This window comes from Papio anubis, chromosome 16 (assembly GCF_008728515.1).
Source record: "Papio anubis isolate 15944 chromosome 16, Panubis1.0, whole genome shotgun sequence".
NCBI lineage: Eukaryota > Metazoa > Chordata > Mammalia > Primates > Cercopithecidae > Papio > Papio anubis.
In genome coordinates, this window is record NC_044991.1 from 61,842,797 (window position 1) to 61,856,127 (window position 13,331).

The window sequence follows — 13,331 nt, forward strand, 5'->3', positions numbered from 1 at the left end:
GGGAACAAAGGATCACAAGAAAATAAAACAAGCACATACTTTTTGGGAATTATAGGCCTTTGGTTGACCCCACAGAGCAAGGGGCTCCCCAAGACTCTCCCTACTTCTGTCCTGACAAAAGCTTAAAAGGAGCCAAGGTTTCTAAAGCCCTCTTCCTTCTCCAAACTACAAAGCACAACCAGACCTGACTAATAGCAACTGGATGATTACCTAAAATTCTGAAGTCTTTCATGAGCCATTTTAAACAACGTTTAAAGGGTTATTAACAGTGGAATGGCTGAAAATAATGATTCAGAAATAAACACTTAAAAATTCTTACATGAAAGGGCTGGGTGCGGTGGCTCACACCTATAATCCCAGCACTTTGGGAGGCCAAGGTGGGCAGATCACTTGAGATCAGGAGTTTGAGACCAGCCTGGCCAACATAATGAAACCCTGTCTCTACTAAAATACAAAAATTAGCTGGGTGTGGTGGTGTGTGCCTGTATTCCCAGCTACTCAGGAGGCTAAGGCAGGAGAATTGCTTGAATCCGGAAGGGCAGAGGTTGAAGGAGCCGAGGTCGTGTCACTGCACTCCAGCCTGGGCGACAGAGTGAGACTCCATCTCAAAACACACACACACATACACACACACACACACACACACACACACACACACACACACAAAACAACCAAAAAAGGGGTTGATAGACGTTTATGAAAATAAAGAACTGTGTTCTGGACAGAATTAAATTGCTTCCTAACTTTTAGATATAAAGAAGTTACATTTTCTGCTATTTTCAGGTATACTGCTTACCAAAAAGTACATGTAGATCACACAGTGTGGCCATTTCCTCTGTTAGCTTTGGGACTGAAGATCACATACTTAACCCAAAAGTAAATGAATGAACATTAATTTCCAGCATTTGTGGTAAGCAAAAATGGCATGGAAACCTAAGAAGCTCCCACAAATGTTCTAATAAAATAATCCCTTATAATTTTAACTATAACACAACATTGATTGATTGACTGACTGACTGAGACAGAGTCTCACTTTGGTGCCCAGGCTGCAGTGCGGTGGCACAATCTCGGCTCACTGCAACCTCCATCTCCCAGGTTCAAGCGATTCTCCTGCCTCAGCCTCCTGAGTAGCTGGAACTACAGGCAAGCACCATCATGCCCGGCTAATCTTCTGTAGTTTTAGTGGAGATGGGGTTTTGCCACATTGCCCAGGCTGGTTTCGAACTTCTGAGCTCAGGCAAGCCACTCACCCTGGCCTCCCCAAGTGCTAGAATTACAGACGTGAGACACCATGTCCAGCCTTTTATTTATTTATGGCACTTATTTATATTATTAAAATATTATAAATTATTACTTTATACTTGTAACTATAATTACAAGTTTCTTTTTAAAAAAAGGATAAGAACATTAATCCCCTAAAAAGCAACTATATTAGGTTGGTAGGATCATTGATAAATTTTATTTTCCTATTTTCCAAATATGCTGCAAATCATTAGGAAATACAAAACTGCTGTAATATGGTTATATTCCGTGCATAAATAAAAAAAAGTAACTGAAAAACTGTTTAACTTTTTTTTTAAATTTATTTTTTTGAGACAGGGTCTTACTCTGTTGCTGGAATGCAGTGGCACAAACATGGCTCACTGCAGCCTCAACCTCCTGGGCTCAAGTGATCCTCTCACCTCAGCTTCCCAAGCAGCTGGGATTACAGGCATGTACCACCATGCCCAGCTAATTTTTAAAACTTTTTATAGAGATTGCATCTTGCCATATTGCCCAGGCTGGTCTCAAACTCTTAGGTTCAGGTGATTCTCCCACCTTAGCCTCCCAAAGTGCTGGGATTACAGGCATGAGCTACCATGTCCAGTCAATTTTTCTTTTTTAAATAGTGAGGCTGGTGGATTGCTTGAGGGCAGCAATTTAAGACTAGCCTGGGCAACACACTGAGACCCTGTCTCTACAAAAAATAAAAAAATTAACTGGGTGTGCATGCCTATAGCTCCAGCTACTCAGGAGGCTGAGGCGGGAGGATCCCTCAAATCCAGGAGTTTGAGGCAGCAGTGAGCTACAATAGTGCCACTGCATTCCACTAAGGGTGATAGCAAGATTTTTGTCTCTAAAAATAAAAATAAAATAGGCCGGGCGCGGTGGCTTATGCCTGTAATCCCAGCACTTCGGGAGGCTAAGGCGGGTGGATCACCTGAGGTCAGAAGTTCGAGACCAGCCTGGCTAACATGGTAAAACCCCGTCTTTACTGAAAATACAAAAATCAGCTGGGCGTGGTGGCAGGCACCTATAATCCCAGCTACTTGGGAGGCTGAGGCAGGAGAATCACTTGAACCCAGGAGGTGGAGGTTGCAGTGAGCCGAGATCGCACCACTGCACTCCAGCCTGGAGGACAAGAACAACACTTCGTCTCAAAAATAAATAAATAAAATAAAATAAAATAATTGCTAGTGACTAAACTTCAACAGCAAAGGCTTTGCAAAAACCAACCTAAGCAACCTTTGGGGAAAAAATTCCTCTGTTACAAGAAAAAATACTTCCAAATTTCAGCAGAGCACCTTGTGTTCTGGCAATTATATCCTTTTCTCGTACTATGACTGTTACAATGAAACTGATTTGGGTGGTTAAGAAACAACAGCAGGGTCAGTGGTTCATACCTGTATTCCTAGCACTTTGGGAGGCAGAGGCCGGAGGCCTGCTTGAGCCTAGGAGTTCTAGACCAGGCTGGGTAACAGCGAGACCATGTCTCAATTTTTTTAAAAATTAAAAAAACAAAAGAAACAACAGCAGTCAGAAAATCTCAAATTAATACCACTGCCCTTATTTAACTGCCATCTGCATTTTACAGATTTTTAATAAACTTTAGAGGTAATTAAACACAACTAATAAAGATTTTTAGGGCTTAAAAGTTGCTGCTTAGCAGGAAAAATGATGACTGCCTACAAAGCTATAGCTATTTAGCAACTATTCCAAAGTTGGAACAACTGCAAGAAAACAATTTAAAATCTAAGAAACATTTTCCAAAAGAATCTTTAACCAGAAAGAAGACTAACTAAAAAGCCTGGACTTTGATAGTCTCCCTAAATAGGCCGTTGGTCATGACATGAAGACTGTGTATCTAGATCTGGAAAACCTTATGCTGGCAGATACAGGAATTGTCAGTTTAACAATACTATGGGCACTACACAGTACTTTAAAAAAAAAAGAGAAATAGAGAGTCTATGAAAAATTGCTGGCCTTCCCTCCAAAAAAAATAAGTTTTAAAGAAACTTCTTTGGTTGGTAGGCTATTTATTATTGCCTCAATTTCAGAACTTGTTAACTGGTATATTCAGAGATTTAGTTTCTTCCTGGTTCAGTCTTCCTGGTTCAGTTCAGAGTGTATTTGTCTAGGCATTTATCCATTTCTTTTAGATTTTCTAGTTTATGTACACAGAGGTGTTTATAGTATCTCTGTGGTATCAGTGGTGATAGCCCCCTTATCATTTCTGATTGTTTATTTAATTCTTCTTTCTTCTTTATTAGTCTTGCTAGTGGTCTATTATAACTAGTGATCCATCATTATTATTATTTTTTTTTTTCCCCCCCAAAAAACCAGCTTCTGGATTCACTGATTTTTTCAAGGGTTTTTTGTGTCTCTATCTCCTTCAGTTCAGCTCTAATCTTGGTTATTTCTTGATCTTTTGCTAGCTTTGGGGTTATTTGCTCATTTTCCAGTTCTTTTAGTTGAGATGTTAGATTGTTAACTTGAGATCTCTCTAGCTTTTTGATGTGGGCATTTAGTGCTATAAATTTCCCACTTAACACTGTTTAACACTATCCCAGAGATTCTGGTATATTGTCTCTTTGTTCTCATTAGTTTCAAAAAACTTCTTGATTTCTGTCTTAATTTCATTATTTACCCAAAAGTCATTCAGGAGCAGGTTGTTCAATTTCCACTTAGTTGTGTGGTTATGAGTGAACTTCTTAATCTTGAGTTCTAATTTGATTGTGCTGTGATCTGAGAGACTGTTATAACTAAATAGGATTCCTTATTTAACAAATGGTGCTGGGAGAACCGGCTAGCCATATGCAGAAAATTGAAACTGGACCCCTTCCTTACACCATCCTTACAAAAATTAACTCAAAATGGATTAAAGACTAAAATGTAAAACCCAAAACTAAAAACTAAAAACCCTCAGAAGAAAACCTAGGCAATACCATTCAGGACATGGGCATGGGCAAAGATTTCATGACAAAAACGCCAACAGCAATTGCAACAAAAAAATTGACAAATGGGATCTAATTAAAATAAAGAGCTTCTGCATAGCAAAAGAAACTATCATCAGAATGAACAGACAACCTACAGACTGGGACAAAATGTTTGCAATCTACCCATCTAACAAAGGTCTAATATCCAGAGTCCACAAGAAACTTAAACAAATTTATCAAAAAAACAACCCCATTAAAAAGTGTGCTTTCAGGTGTCTCCTGCCTCCACTCTTATCGTCCTCCAATCTGTCTTCAGACAGCAGCCAGAGGGATCTTTTTAAAACACAAAATAGGCCAGGTGTGATGGTTCGGGCCTGTAATTTCAGCACTTTGGGAGGCTGAGGTTGGAGGATATTTTGAGACCACTCCTGTCAACACAGTAAGAGCCCATCTCTACAAAAAAAATGTAAAAATTAATCAGATGTGGTGATGCACACCTGTAGTCCCAGCTACTTGGGAGGCTAGGGTGGCAGAACTGCTTGAGCCTGGGAGGTCAAGGCTACAGTGAGCTATGATTGTGCCACTACACTCCAGCCTGGGTAAGAGAGGAAGATCTATTTTAGAGATGGCCTAACAGGCCTAGGAAACAAGTTATTGAGGAAAAACCTCAAAACAAACTTTGCCATTTACAAATTAACCTGTATTTGATGCAGGAGAGGCAAGCCCCCAAAGTGGGGTTTAGCCTTCAAGCGTTCTTGGCTTCACCCAGGAAAGAACCTAAGGGTGAGCCAGGGTAGGGTAGAAGAAAACAGCTCTATTGAAGCTGCAGTGTTACAACTCTGTGACTGCTCCTGCAGAGCAGGACTACCCCATAGGCAGTGTGCTGAGACTAGCAGCTCAGGGCAGTTTTGCAGTTATATTTACACCAAATTTTTTTTTTTTTTAGATGGAGTCTCGCTCTGTCACTTAGGCTGAAGTGAAGTGGTGTGATCTCAGCTCACTGCAACCTCCACCTTCCAGGTTCAAGCAATTTTCCTGCCTCAGCTTCCCAATTAGCTGAGACTACAGGCGGATGCCACCACGCTTGACTAATTTTTTGTATTTTGGTAGAGACGGAGTTTCACCGTGTTGCCCAAGCTGGTCTCGAACTCCTGAGCTTAAGCAATCCGCCCACCTCAGCCTCCTACTGTACCCAGCCAGGGGTTATATTTATATCTACTTTCATGTATTTATTTAAATTTTTTTGAGATTGAGTCGAGCTCTGTCTCGCCCAGGTTGGAGTGCAGTGACACATTTTAGTAGAGATGGGGTTTCACAGTGTTGCCCAGGCTGGTCTCGAACTCCTGACCTCAGGTCATCCACCCGCCTCGGCCTCCCAAAGTGTTGGGATTATAGGCGTGAGCTGTCGCGCCTGGCCTATACCTACTTTTAAGCATGTAGAATAACAGGTGGTTTATGCAGAAATTGCTAGCAAAAGTATGGTAACTTGGGTCATTGCCATGGAGAGGGTTGGTAAGTCCTGGGTGTTGTCATGGCAATGGTAAACTGAAATGGCACACCGGTGGACATGTCTTATGGAAAGTTGCTCCTGCCCCACCGTGTTTTAGCTAGTCCTCAATTTGGTCTGGTGTTCAAGCCCTGCCTCTGGAGTCGATTCCCACCTCCTACCTCATATTTAGGCTTAACTGAATGACAGCTAGTTTTTAAAGTTGAAGATTAAATAAAGAGCCTGTAATCCCAGCACTTTGGGAGGCCGAGGCAGGTGGATCACCTGAGGTCAGGAGTTCGAGACCAGCCTGACCAACATGGAGAAACCCCGTCTCTACAAAAATACAAAATTAGCTGGGTGTGGTGGCGCATGCCTGTAATCCCAGCTACTGGGAGGCTGAGGCAGGAGAATCACTTGAACCTGGGAGGCGGATGTTGCGGTGAACCGAGATAGCGCCATTGCACTCCAGCCTGGGCAACAAGAGTGAACCTCTGTCTCAAAAATAAATAAACAAATAAATAAATAAATCTCTTTAGCAGGTTGATATTTTGCCCTGGTGTGCCAATGAATTGCTTGATTATGTGTCAAGTTCAAAGCATCTGAAAACTTCAAATTACAGCTTACAAAAAAGTATATACCATAGGTTACGTGGGGGCCTGATATTAGGAAATCAACAATTCATCTAAGTGCTGTATGAAGCAGCATCTAGAAAGCTTTATTCAACAAACTTTGAGGGAACTATGGTAGTAGTAATGAGAAAAGTTAAGTGAATAGCAGTGATCCAATGCAATTTCTTCAAGTTTCAATCTATTGAAGTCAACCAATGACAACAATGGTATCTTTCTTACTCATCTAACAAATAATTTATCTTTAGAAAAATATAAGGATAAAAGCGTTATTGTAAAGCCCTACAGCGAGGAAATCCAACAGTTTTTCTGACTATTGAGGCATCAAATGCCTGACATTGCATTTACAGGTAGGTATCTTGATATTGTGTCATAGGTTTATCAGCAGTTCCGCAAATTCCTACTCCAACTTTGCATAAAGGCTTACTATGGCTAGGTGTGGTGGCTCACACCTGTAATTCCAGCACTTTGGGAAGCCAAGGTGGGCAGACAGCTCAAGCTCAGGCTTTTGAGACCAGCCTGGGGAACATGGTGAAACCCCATCTTTACAGAAAGTACAAATATTAGCTGGGCCTGGTGGTGTGTGCCTATAGTCCCAGCACCTCATGAGGCTAAGGTTGCAGTGAGCTGAAATTGTGCTACTGCACTACTGTTGCTCTGAGCAACAGAGTGAGACTCTGTCTCAAAAAAATTAAAAATGATTATAAACACTCAGTAAATGTCAAAGTGTTACAGTCACACACAGCATAACAATAAAATAATATTCTTTATGGCAATTATTCCTGCCTTAAATGGAAGAATATTCACTGAAAAAAAAAATGTAAAAACAAAATTTAAGAAAGGCTGGCACGGTGGCTCACACCTGTAATCCCAGTACTTTGGGAGGCCAAGGCGGGTGGATCACTTGAGGTCAGGAGTTCGAGACCAGCCTGGCCAACGTGGCAAACCCCGTTTCTACTTAAAAAAAAAAAAAAAAAGAATAACTCTAAATTACACATATGTTCACAGCAACATTATTCACAACAGCCAAAAACTCAAATGTCCATCAACAGGTGAATGGATAAACAAAGTGTGGTAGATACATATAGACAGAATATTATTTAGATATAATAAGGAATGAAGTGCTGATACATGCTACAATGTAGATAAACCTCAAAAACCACATGCTAAGTAACAGCAGTCAGACATAAAAGGTCATATATTGCACAATTCTATTTATTTATTTTATTATTATTATTTATTTATTTATTTGAGAGGGAGTTTCGCTTTGTCGCCCAGGCTGGAGTGCAGTGGCATGACCTCGGCTCACTGCAAGCTCCACCTCCCAGGTTCACGCCATTCTCCTGCCTCAACCTCCCAAGTAGCTGGGACCACAGGTGCCCACCACCACGCCCGGCTAATTTTTTGCATTTTTAGTAAAGACGGGGTTTCACCGTGTTAGCCAGGATGGTCTCGATCTCCTGACCTTGTGATCTGCCCACCTCGGCCTCCCAAAGTGCTGGAACCACAGGTGTAAGCCACGGCAGCCGGCCTATTATTATTATTTTTGAGATGGAGTCTGGCTCTGTTACCCAGGCAGGAGTGCAGTGGCGTGATCTTGGCTCACTGCAACCTCTGCCTCCCAGGTTCAAGTGATTCTCCTGCCTCAGCCTCCCAAGTAGCTGGGATTACAGGCACACACCACCATGCCCGGCTAATTTTGTTTATTTTTAGGAGAGATGAGGTTCACCATATTGGCCAGGCTAGTCTCAAACTCCTGACTCAAGTGATCCACCTGCCTTGGCCTCCCAGAGTGCTGGGATATCAGGCGTGAGCCACCGCACGCGGCCTAATTTGTATGAAATATCTAGAATAGGTAAATTCATAGAGACAGAAGGATTAGTGGTTGTGAGTGGAAGCGGGATGGGGAATGGGACATCTTAATGGTTATGAAGTTTCATTTTGGAGTGACGGACATGTTTTGGAACTAGATAGAAGTGGTGGTTGTACACAATGAATCTACTAAATGCCACTGAATTGTTCACTTTAAAATGGCTAATTTATGTTATGTGCATTTCAACCTGATGCATCTTTAACAACTCAGAACTCAGCCCACTCCACAGAGAAAGTAGCACATTTAATTTCTTCTCAAAACATGCTTTTAGAAAAATATTTTCCCTAGGTAATTTTTCTTGTATCTTTTTACTGCTTTAAAACGTCAATTGTGCACCCAGCATGAGTATTCTCTAAGTAGGGAGCGGCAGTCTTTGTTAGTCAGATAAAGATTTACACAGAAGAGTAGCTGCTTGTGGCAACAGCTCTACAGTGCTTGCTTCCTTCCCTCTTTGCTCCTAATAGCACTCCTTCTTTCCTCCTAGGATCTGGGAGTGAAGGACTGGTTGTACATACCTCAATGCACTGCTCACCCTGGCAGAAATGATGGGCTTCTGCTCCTGGCACAAAGTTCTTAAGTCTCAGAAAGAAAGAAAGAAAAAAAAACTTTCTAGATATAAAAACTACCTCTTAGCAACTTGCAAATGCCAGTGTCTTTAAGGAAAACCAGCAATAAACTCTTAAATTACAATTAACGTAAACAACGACTGCTTGCCAGAGTCGTCACTTCAACAAACTGAGATAAAAATCTAAGGATGTTAGGGCACCAAGGCACATATCCAAGTCCCTGTCATAATACTGTACATGAAGGAAATTCTCAAAAGAAGAAGGAGAGAGGGCAGGGAGATGATGCAAAAAATGTTTTAATATTAACAACTTCTCATGTGGGCTTATGAAGCACTTCTGAAGAGTCCCCTGTGCCAATTTAAACCCATTATGACATACCTCCAAGCAGGGGACTGCCAGGATCTGTTATTGGAGTGCTACACAAAAGCTAGGAGGGAGGGAAATAGAAATTTCAAGATAAAAACAATCTAATTTTTGCTGGGCTTTAGCTCACCTCAGATCTAAATACAGTATCAAACTATGAGTTATGCTGAGTTTGCAACTTTCAACATATATTTATTTCTATTTTTAATCAAAGGTATTTATTTGAAGTATAATACCCTATTATAGTTTTAATCAACATAAATTCTAAAAATAAGTATTGTTTACTGGTCTTTCATTGTCTTCTACAGTGAAACCTAAGATTATCATTTATAAAAAAGATGAGAAACTATATAGTTTGTAGTAAAAACCCCATTTAAAAACAGAAGAATGGCATTTGTATTTTATTAAATATCTCCAAGATTAATAAATGCATTCTAGACAGTTTTTCCAAAAAGAAAGACAGTATCAGAAAAAAACAAAATAAGCATTAAGTTGGCTTTATATAAGCCATTAAGTTGGCTTAATATATATACTAAATTGGCTCTCATATAAGGTTTCACTCACCAAAATCTGTTTCTTAATTTTTATCATTTATCCAGGTCATCTTCTAAGTCCAAAGAAGCCGGCATTTTTAGGGCTTGGATTTCAAGGTAGCAGCCCAGTAGCCAAATCAAAATTCTAAAAACAAACAACAACAAAAAAAAAAAAAAAAAAAAAAGAGAGAGAGAGAGAGAAAATAAAGCCACAGTATTATACAGAAATTACAGACATAACCTATCTTTTCAACAAAAGTCAATATAAATATCACAAGTTATCAAGTCAACATTGTCATTTTTAGAGAATGTTAAAATAGGGTTTTCATTAAGTCTACAAAGATTATCTTTTTGGAGATTTTTTTTTTTTTTTTTTTTTTTTTTTTGAGACAGGGTCTCGTTCTGTCACCCAGGCTGGAGTGCAGTAACAGATGATAGCTCACTGCAGCTCAACCTTCTGGGCTCAAGCAACTCTCCCACCTCAGGCTCCCAAGTAGCTGGGACCACAGGCATATGCCACCACATCTGGGTAATTTTTTTTTTTTTTTTTTGGGTAGAGACAGGGTTTCACCATGTTGCCCAGGCTGGTCTTGAACTTCTGGGCTCAAGCGATCCACCTGCCTCAGCCTCCCAAAGTGCTGAGATTACAAGCAAGAGCCACTGCCCGCAGCCTTTTTTGAGATTTTAGGCCACTCATCAGCAAGCATTCAAAGACTGTAGAAGCAAAATTCACAGACTTACAGCAGCTTCACTTAGGAATCACAAAACTGTGACTTTAAGCCTTAGAGCCCTCTCTATACCTTCATTCCTAATTCTGTCAAATTAAGATGAATTAACATGTCACACTATTTGTATATGCTTACAGCCCAAAACAAAATATTTTGTACATATATGAAATATAAGACCTGCTTTTCTAACAGGATTTCAAATTTAGCTTTTTAAACTTCACAAAGTTTTAGGTATAAGTTTTTTTCCGATTTTATCCATAACATCTATACATTATATTTTTCATTAAATTTTCAGTTTAAGTCTTGAAATATTCTTTACTGTAGATATAAAACTTATACATGGAACTGGCGTGGTGGTGCATGCTGGTGGTCCCAGCTATTCAGGCGACTAAAGCAGGAGGACCACTTGAGGTCAAGAGCTTGAGGTTACAGTGAGCTATGATCATGCCACTGCAATCCAGTCTGGGCAAGAGAGCTAGATCCCGTCTCTAAAAAATAATAATAAAGCCATAAGAGAAAAGATTGATAAGTTCAAATGCAAAAAAAATCAATTCTGCAAAGCAAAAAACATTGTAAATCAAAAAAAACAACAAACTAAGAAAAAAATACTTGCAATCTTATCAGTGATAAAAGAACAAATCTCCCTATATAGAATGATATAGAAAAAAATATATGCATAGGTATGTGTACGTGTATGTGCTTATACAGACATATAAAATAAAAAGATCAATTTGGACAAACGTATAAAAATGGACAAAGAATATGATCAGAAAATTCACAGAAAAAGAAATACAAATGAACATTCAACATATGACAAGATGTTTACCCTCACACAAAAGCAGCAAAAAACAATTTTTCACTCATCAGATTAGCAAAATTCCAAAAATTTGATAATGCACTGTTCCAGCAAGGTTATGGTGAAACAGGCCTCTTATTCTTTGCTGGTATTAGAGAAAAGTGGTACAACACCGACAATTAGGTAATGTCTTTCAAAATCACAATTACAAGCTGGGTGTGCTGGCACACACCTGTAAACCTGCGTACTTGAGGGGCTAAGACAGGAGAACTGCCTGAGGCCAGGAGTTCAAGGCTGTGGTGAGCTATAATAGCATCTGTAAATAGCCACTGCACTCCAGTCTGGGCAACACAACGAAACTTCATCTCTTAAAAAAAAATTACTATTACATAAACCATTAACCTAGCAATTCCACTTCTGGATAGCAATCCTACAGATACACTTATCACCATACAAGATGACATATGTATAGTGTTATTCACTACAGCATTGCTTGTAATAGCAAAAGTTAGGAAATTACCCAGATGTCCATCAATAGGGACTGATTTAAATTACAGAACATCCATGCAAATGAAATGCAAAAAACAAAAAACAAAAAAACACACAGCAAGAAGGAGAATGCTGTCTGTGTACTGACACAAAAAGATCTCCAAGGTATATTTTTGAAAGAAAAAAACAGAGTAAACCGTTGAGTACATTGCGCTACCTTTTTGGGGGAAAGGGGAGAAAAAATATTTTACATATGCTAGTGTTAAAATACTCTAGAAAGAAATATGAGACCAATAAAAATGGTTATCTTACAAGGTGAATTTAAAAAACGATGTTATACCAGAAGGAAGGAAGCACTCATACTAATGAGGAGTGTGTTACAAGAACACAGGAGCCAGTTTTAAGGTTTTCCACTGGGCAAATTTGAGTCAATTTGAGTATCAAAAGAGAATGGGAAATTACTAAAATTGATTATATCATGAATAAGTAAGAATCCATGAATCCCCAGCAATAACTCAGAGAGTGAAAAAACAAAAAAACACCTCTTCAGCCGGGCGCGGTGGCAAACGCCTGTAATCCCAGCACTTCGGGAGGCCAAGGCGGGCGGATCACGAGGTCAGGAGATCAAGATCACGGTGAAACCCCGTCTCTACTAAAAATACAAAAAATTAGCTGGGCGTGGTGGCGGGCGCTTGTAGTCCCAGCTACTCGGGAGGCTGAGATAGGAGAAGGGCCCGAACCTGGGAGGGGGAGCTTGCAGTGAGCCGAGATCATGCCACTGCACTTCAGCCTGGGCGACAGAGTGAGACTCCATCTCAGAAAAACAAACAAACAAACCAAAAAAAAAACAAAAAAAACAAAAACACCTCTTCCCATCATTGGAGGTACCTATGACGTTAATGACTTATTCTGAAGACTGACAATTAAAGAGAAAGAATTAAGCAATTTACAGCCTTTTTAGAAGGGTTCATCCTCAGTAGAGCAGCAAAGCTCTCTTTTACAGAAGACTACCAGTCAATAAATGTAGAAGGAAAGAAAGAATTTCAAAATCACCATTGTGCAACCCCAAATGAAATAAATGATTCAGGCAAGGATGATCACAGGTTGCTAAAAATCATTTTTGCATAATCGAAAATTGTTGGAAAACAGAAGGTTACCACAGTGCCAAAGGATCATTCCAGAGATTACTTCCTAATTGCAAAGGGGAAAAACTGAGTACCATTATAACGGGAAGATGTGACAGTCGCCAGCTTAACCTAGTGATCAAACTCAGCAACAATCAGAATGAGACTCTTCATTTATGCCTCCTGATGTGATGTAACTTTAAGTACACAGCCTAAGTTATGATGTATTATTACCAAAAGTGCCTAACCTGGGTCTAAACAAGTCTTCAAACGTAATTTCTCCTTCATAGGAAATTCAAGAGATAGAGCAACAAGAAAAATCAGAAGAAAACATAATCTGACAGAACTAGAATATGGAACTTGCTACAATAAAACTGGTCTGGTCTCTTCAAAAAGCCAAAACCCTGGGGGAAAAAATAGGGGAAGGATAGAGTTATAGATTAAAAGAGACTGAGAGTCATAACAACCAAATGCAATGCAGAAATGTTACTCAGATCTGGTTTGAAGAAAAGAGTCATAAAATAATTTTTCAGGCAGCTGGGGGAAAC

The 13,331-nt window shown here is 39.7% G+C and overlaps 1 protein-coding gene across 9 annotated transcripts in view; it reads right to left on the bottom strand.

The window, feature by feature from the left end:
• The window catches only part of NCOA6 (nuclear receptor coactivator 6), a 118,013-nt gene that overhangs the window by 70,708 nt on the left and 33,974 nt on the right, over positions 1 to 13,331 (bottom strand). For 7 of the 9 annotated variants that reach the window (XM_009216265.4, XM_009216272.4, XM_009216271.4 and 4 more), the window contains exon 2: positions 9,678 to 9,791. The exons of 1 other annotated variant lie outside the window; for it this stretch is intronic. The gene's annotated coding sequence lies outside the window, so the exon portion shown is untranslated. Of the gene's footprint in view, positions 1 to 9,128; positions 9,178 to 9,677; positions 9,792 to 13,331 lie in introns of all 9 variants that reach the window. One more of the 9 variants, XM_017944872.3, reaches the window with a different exon arrangement.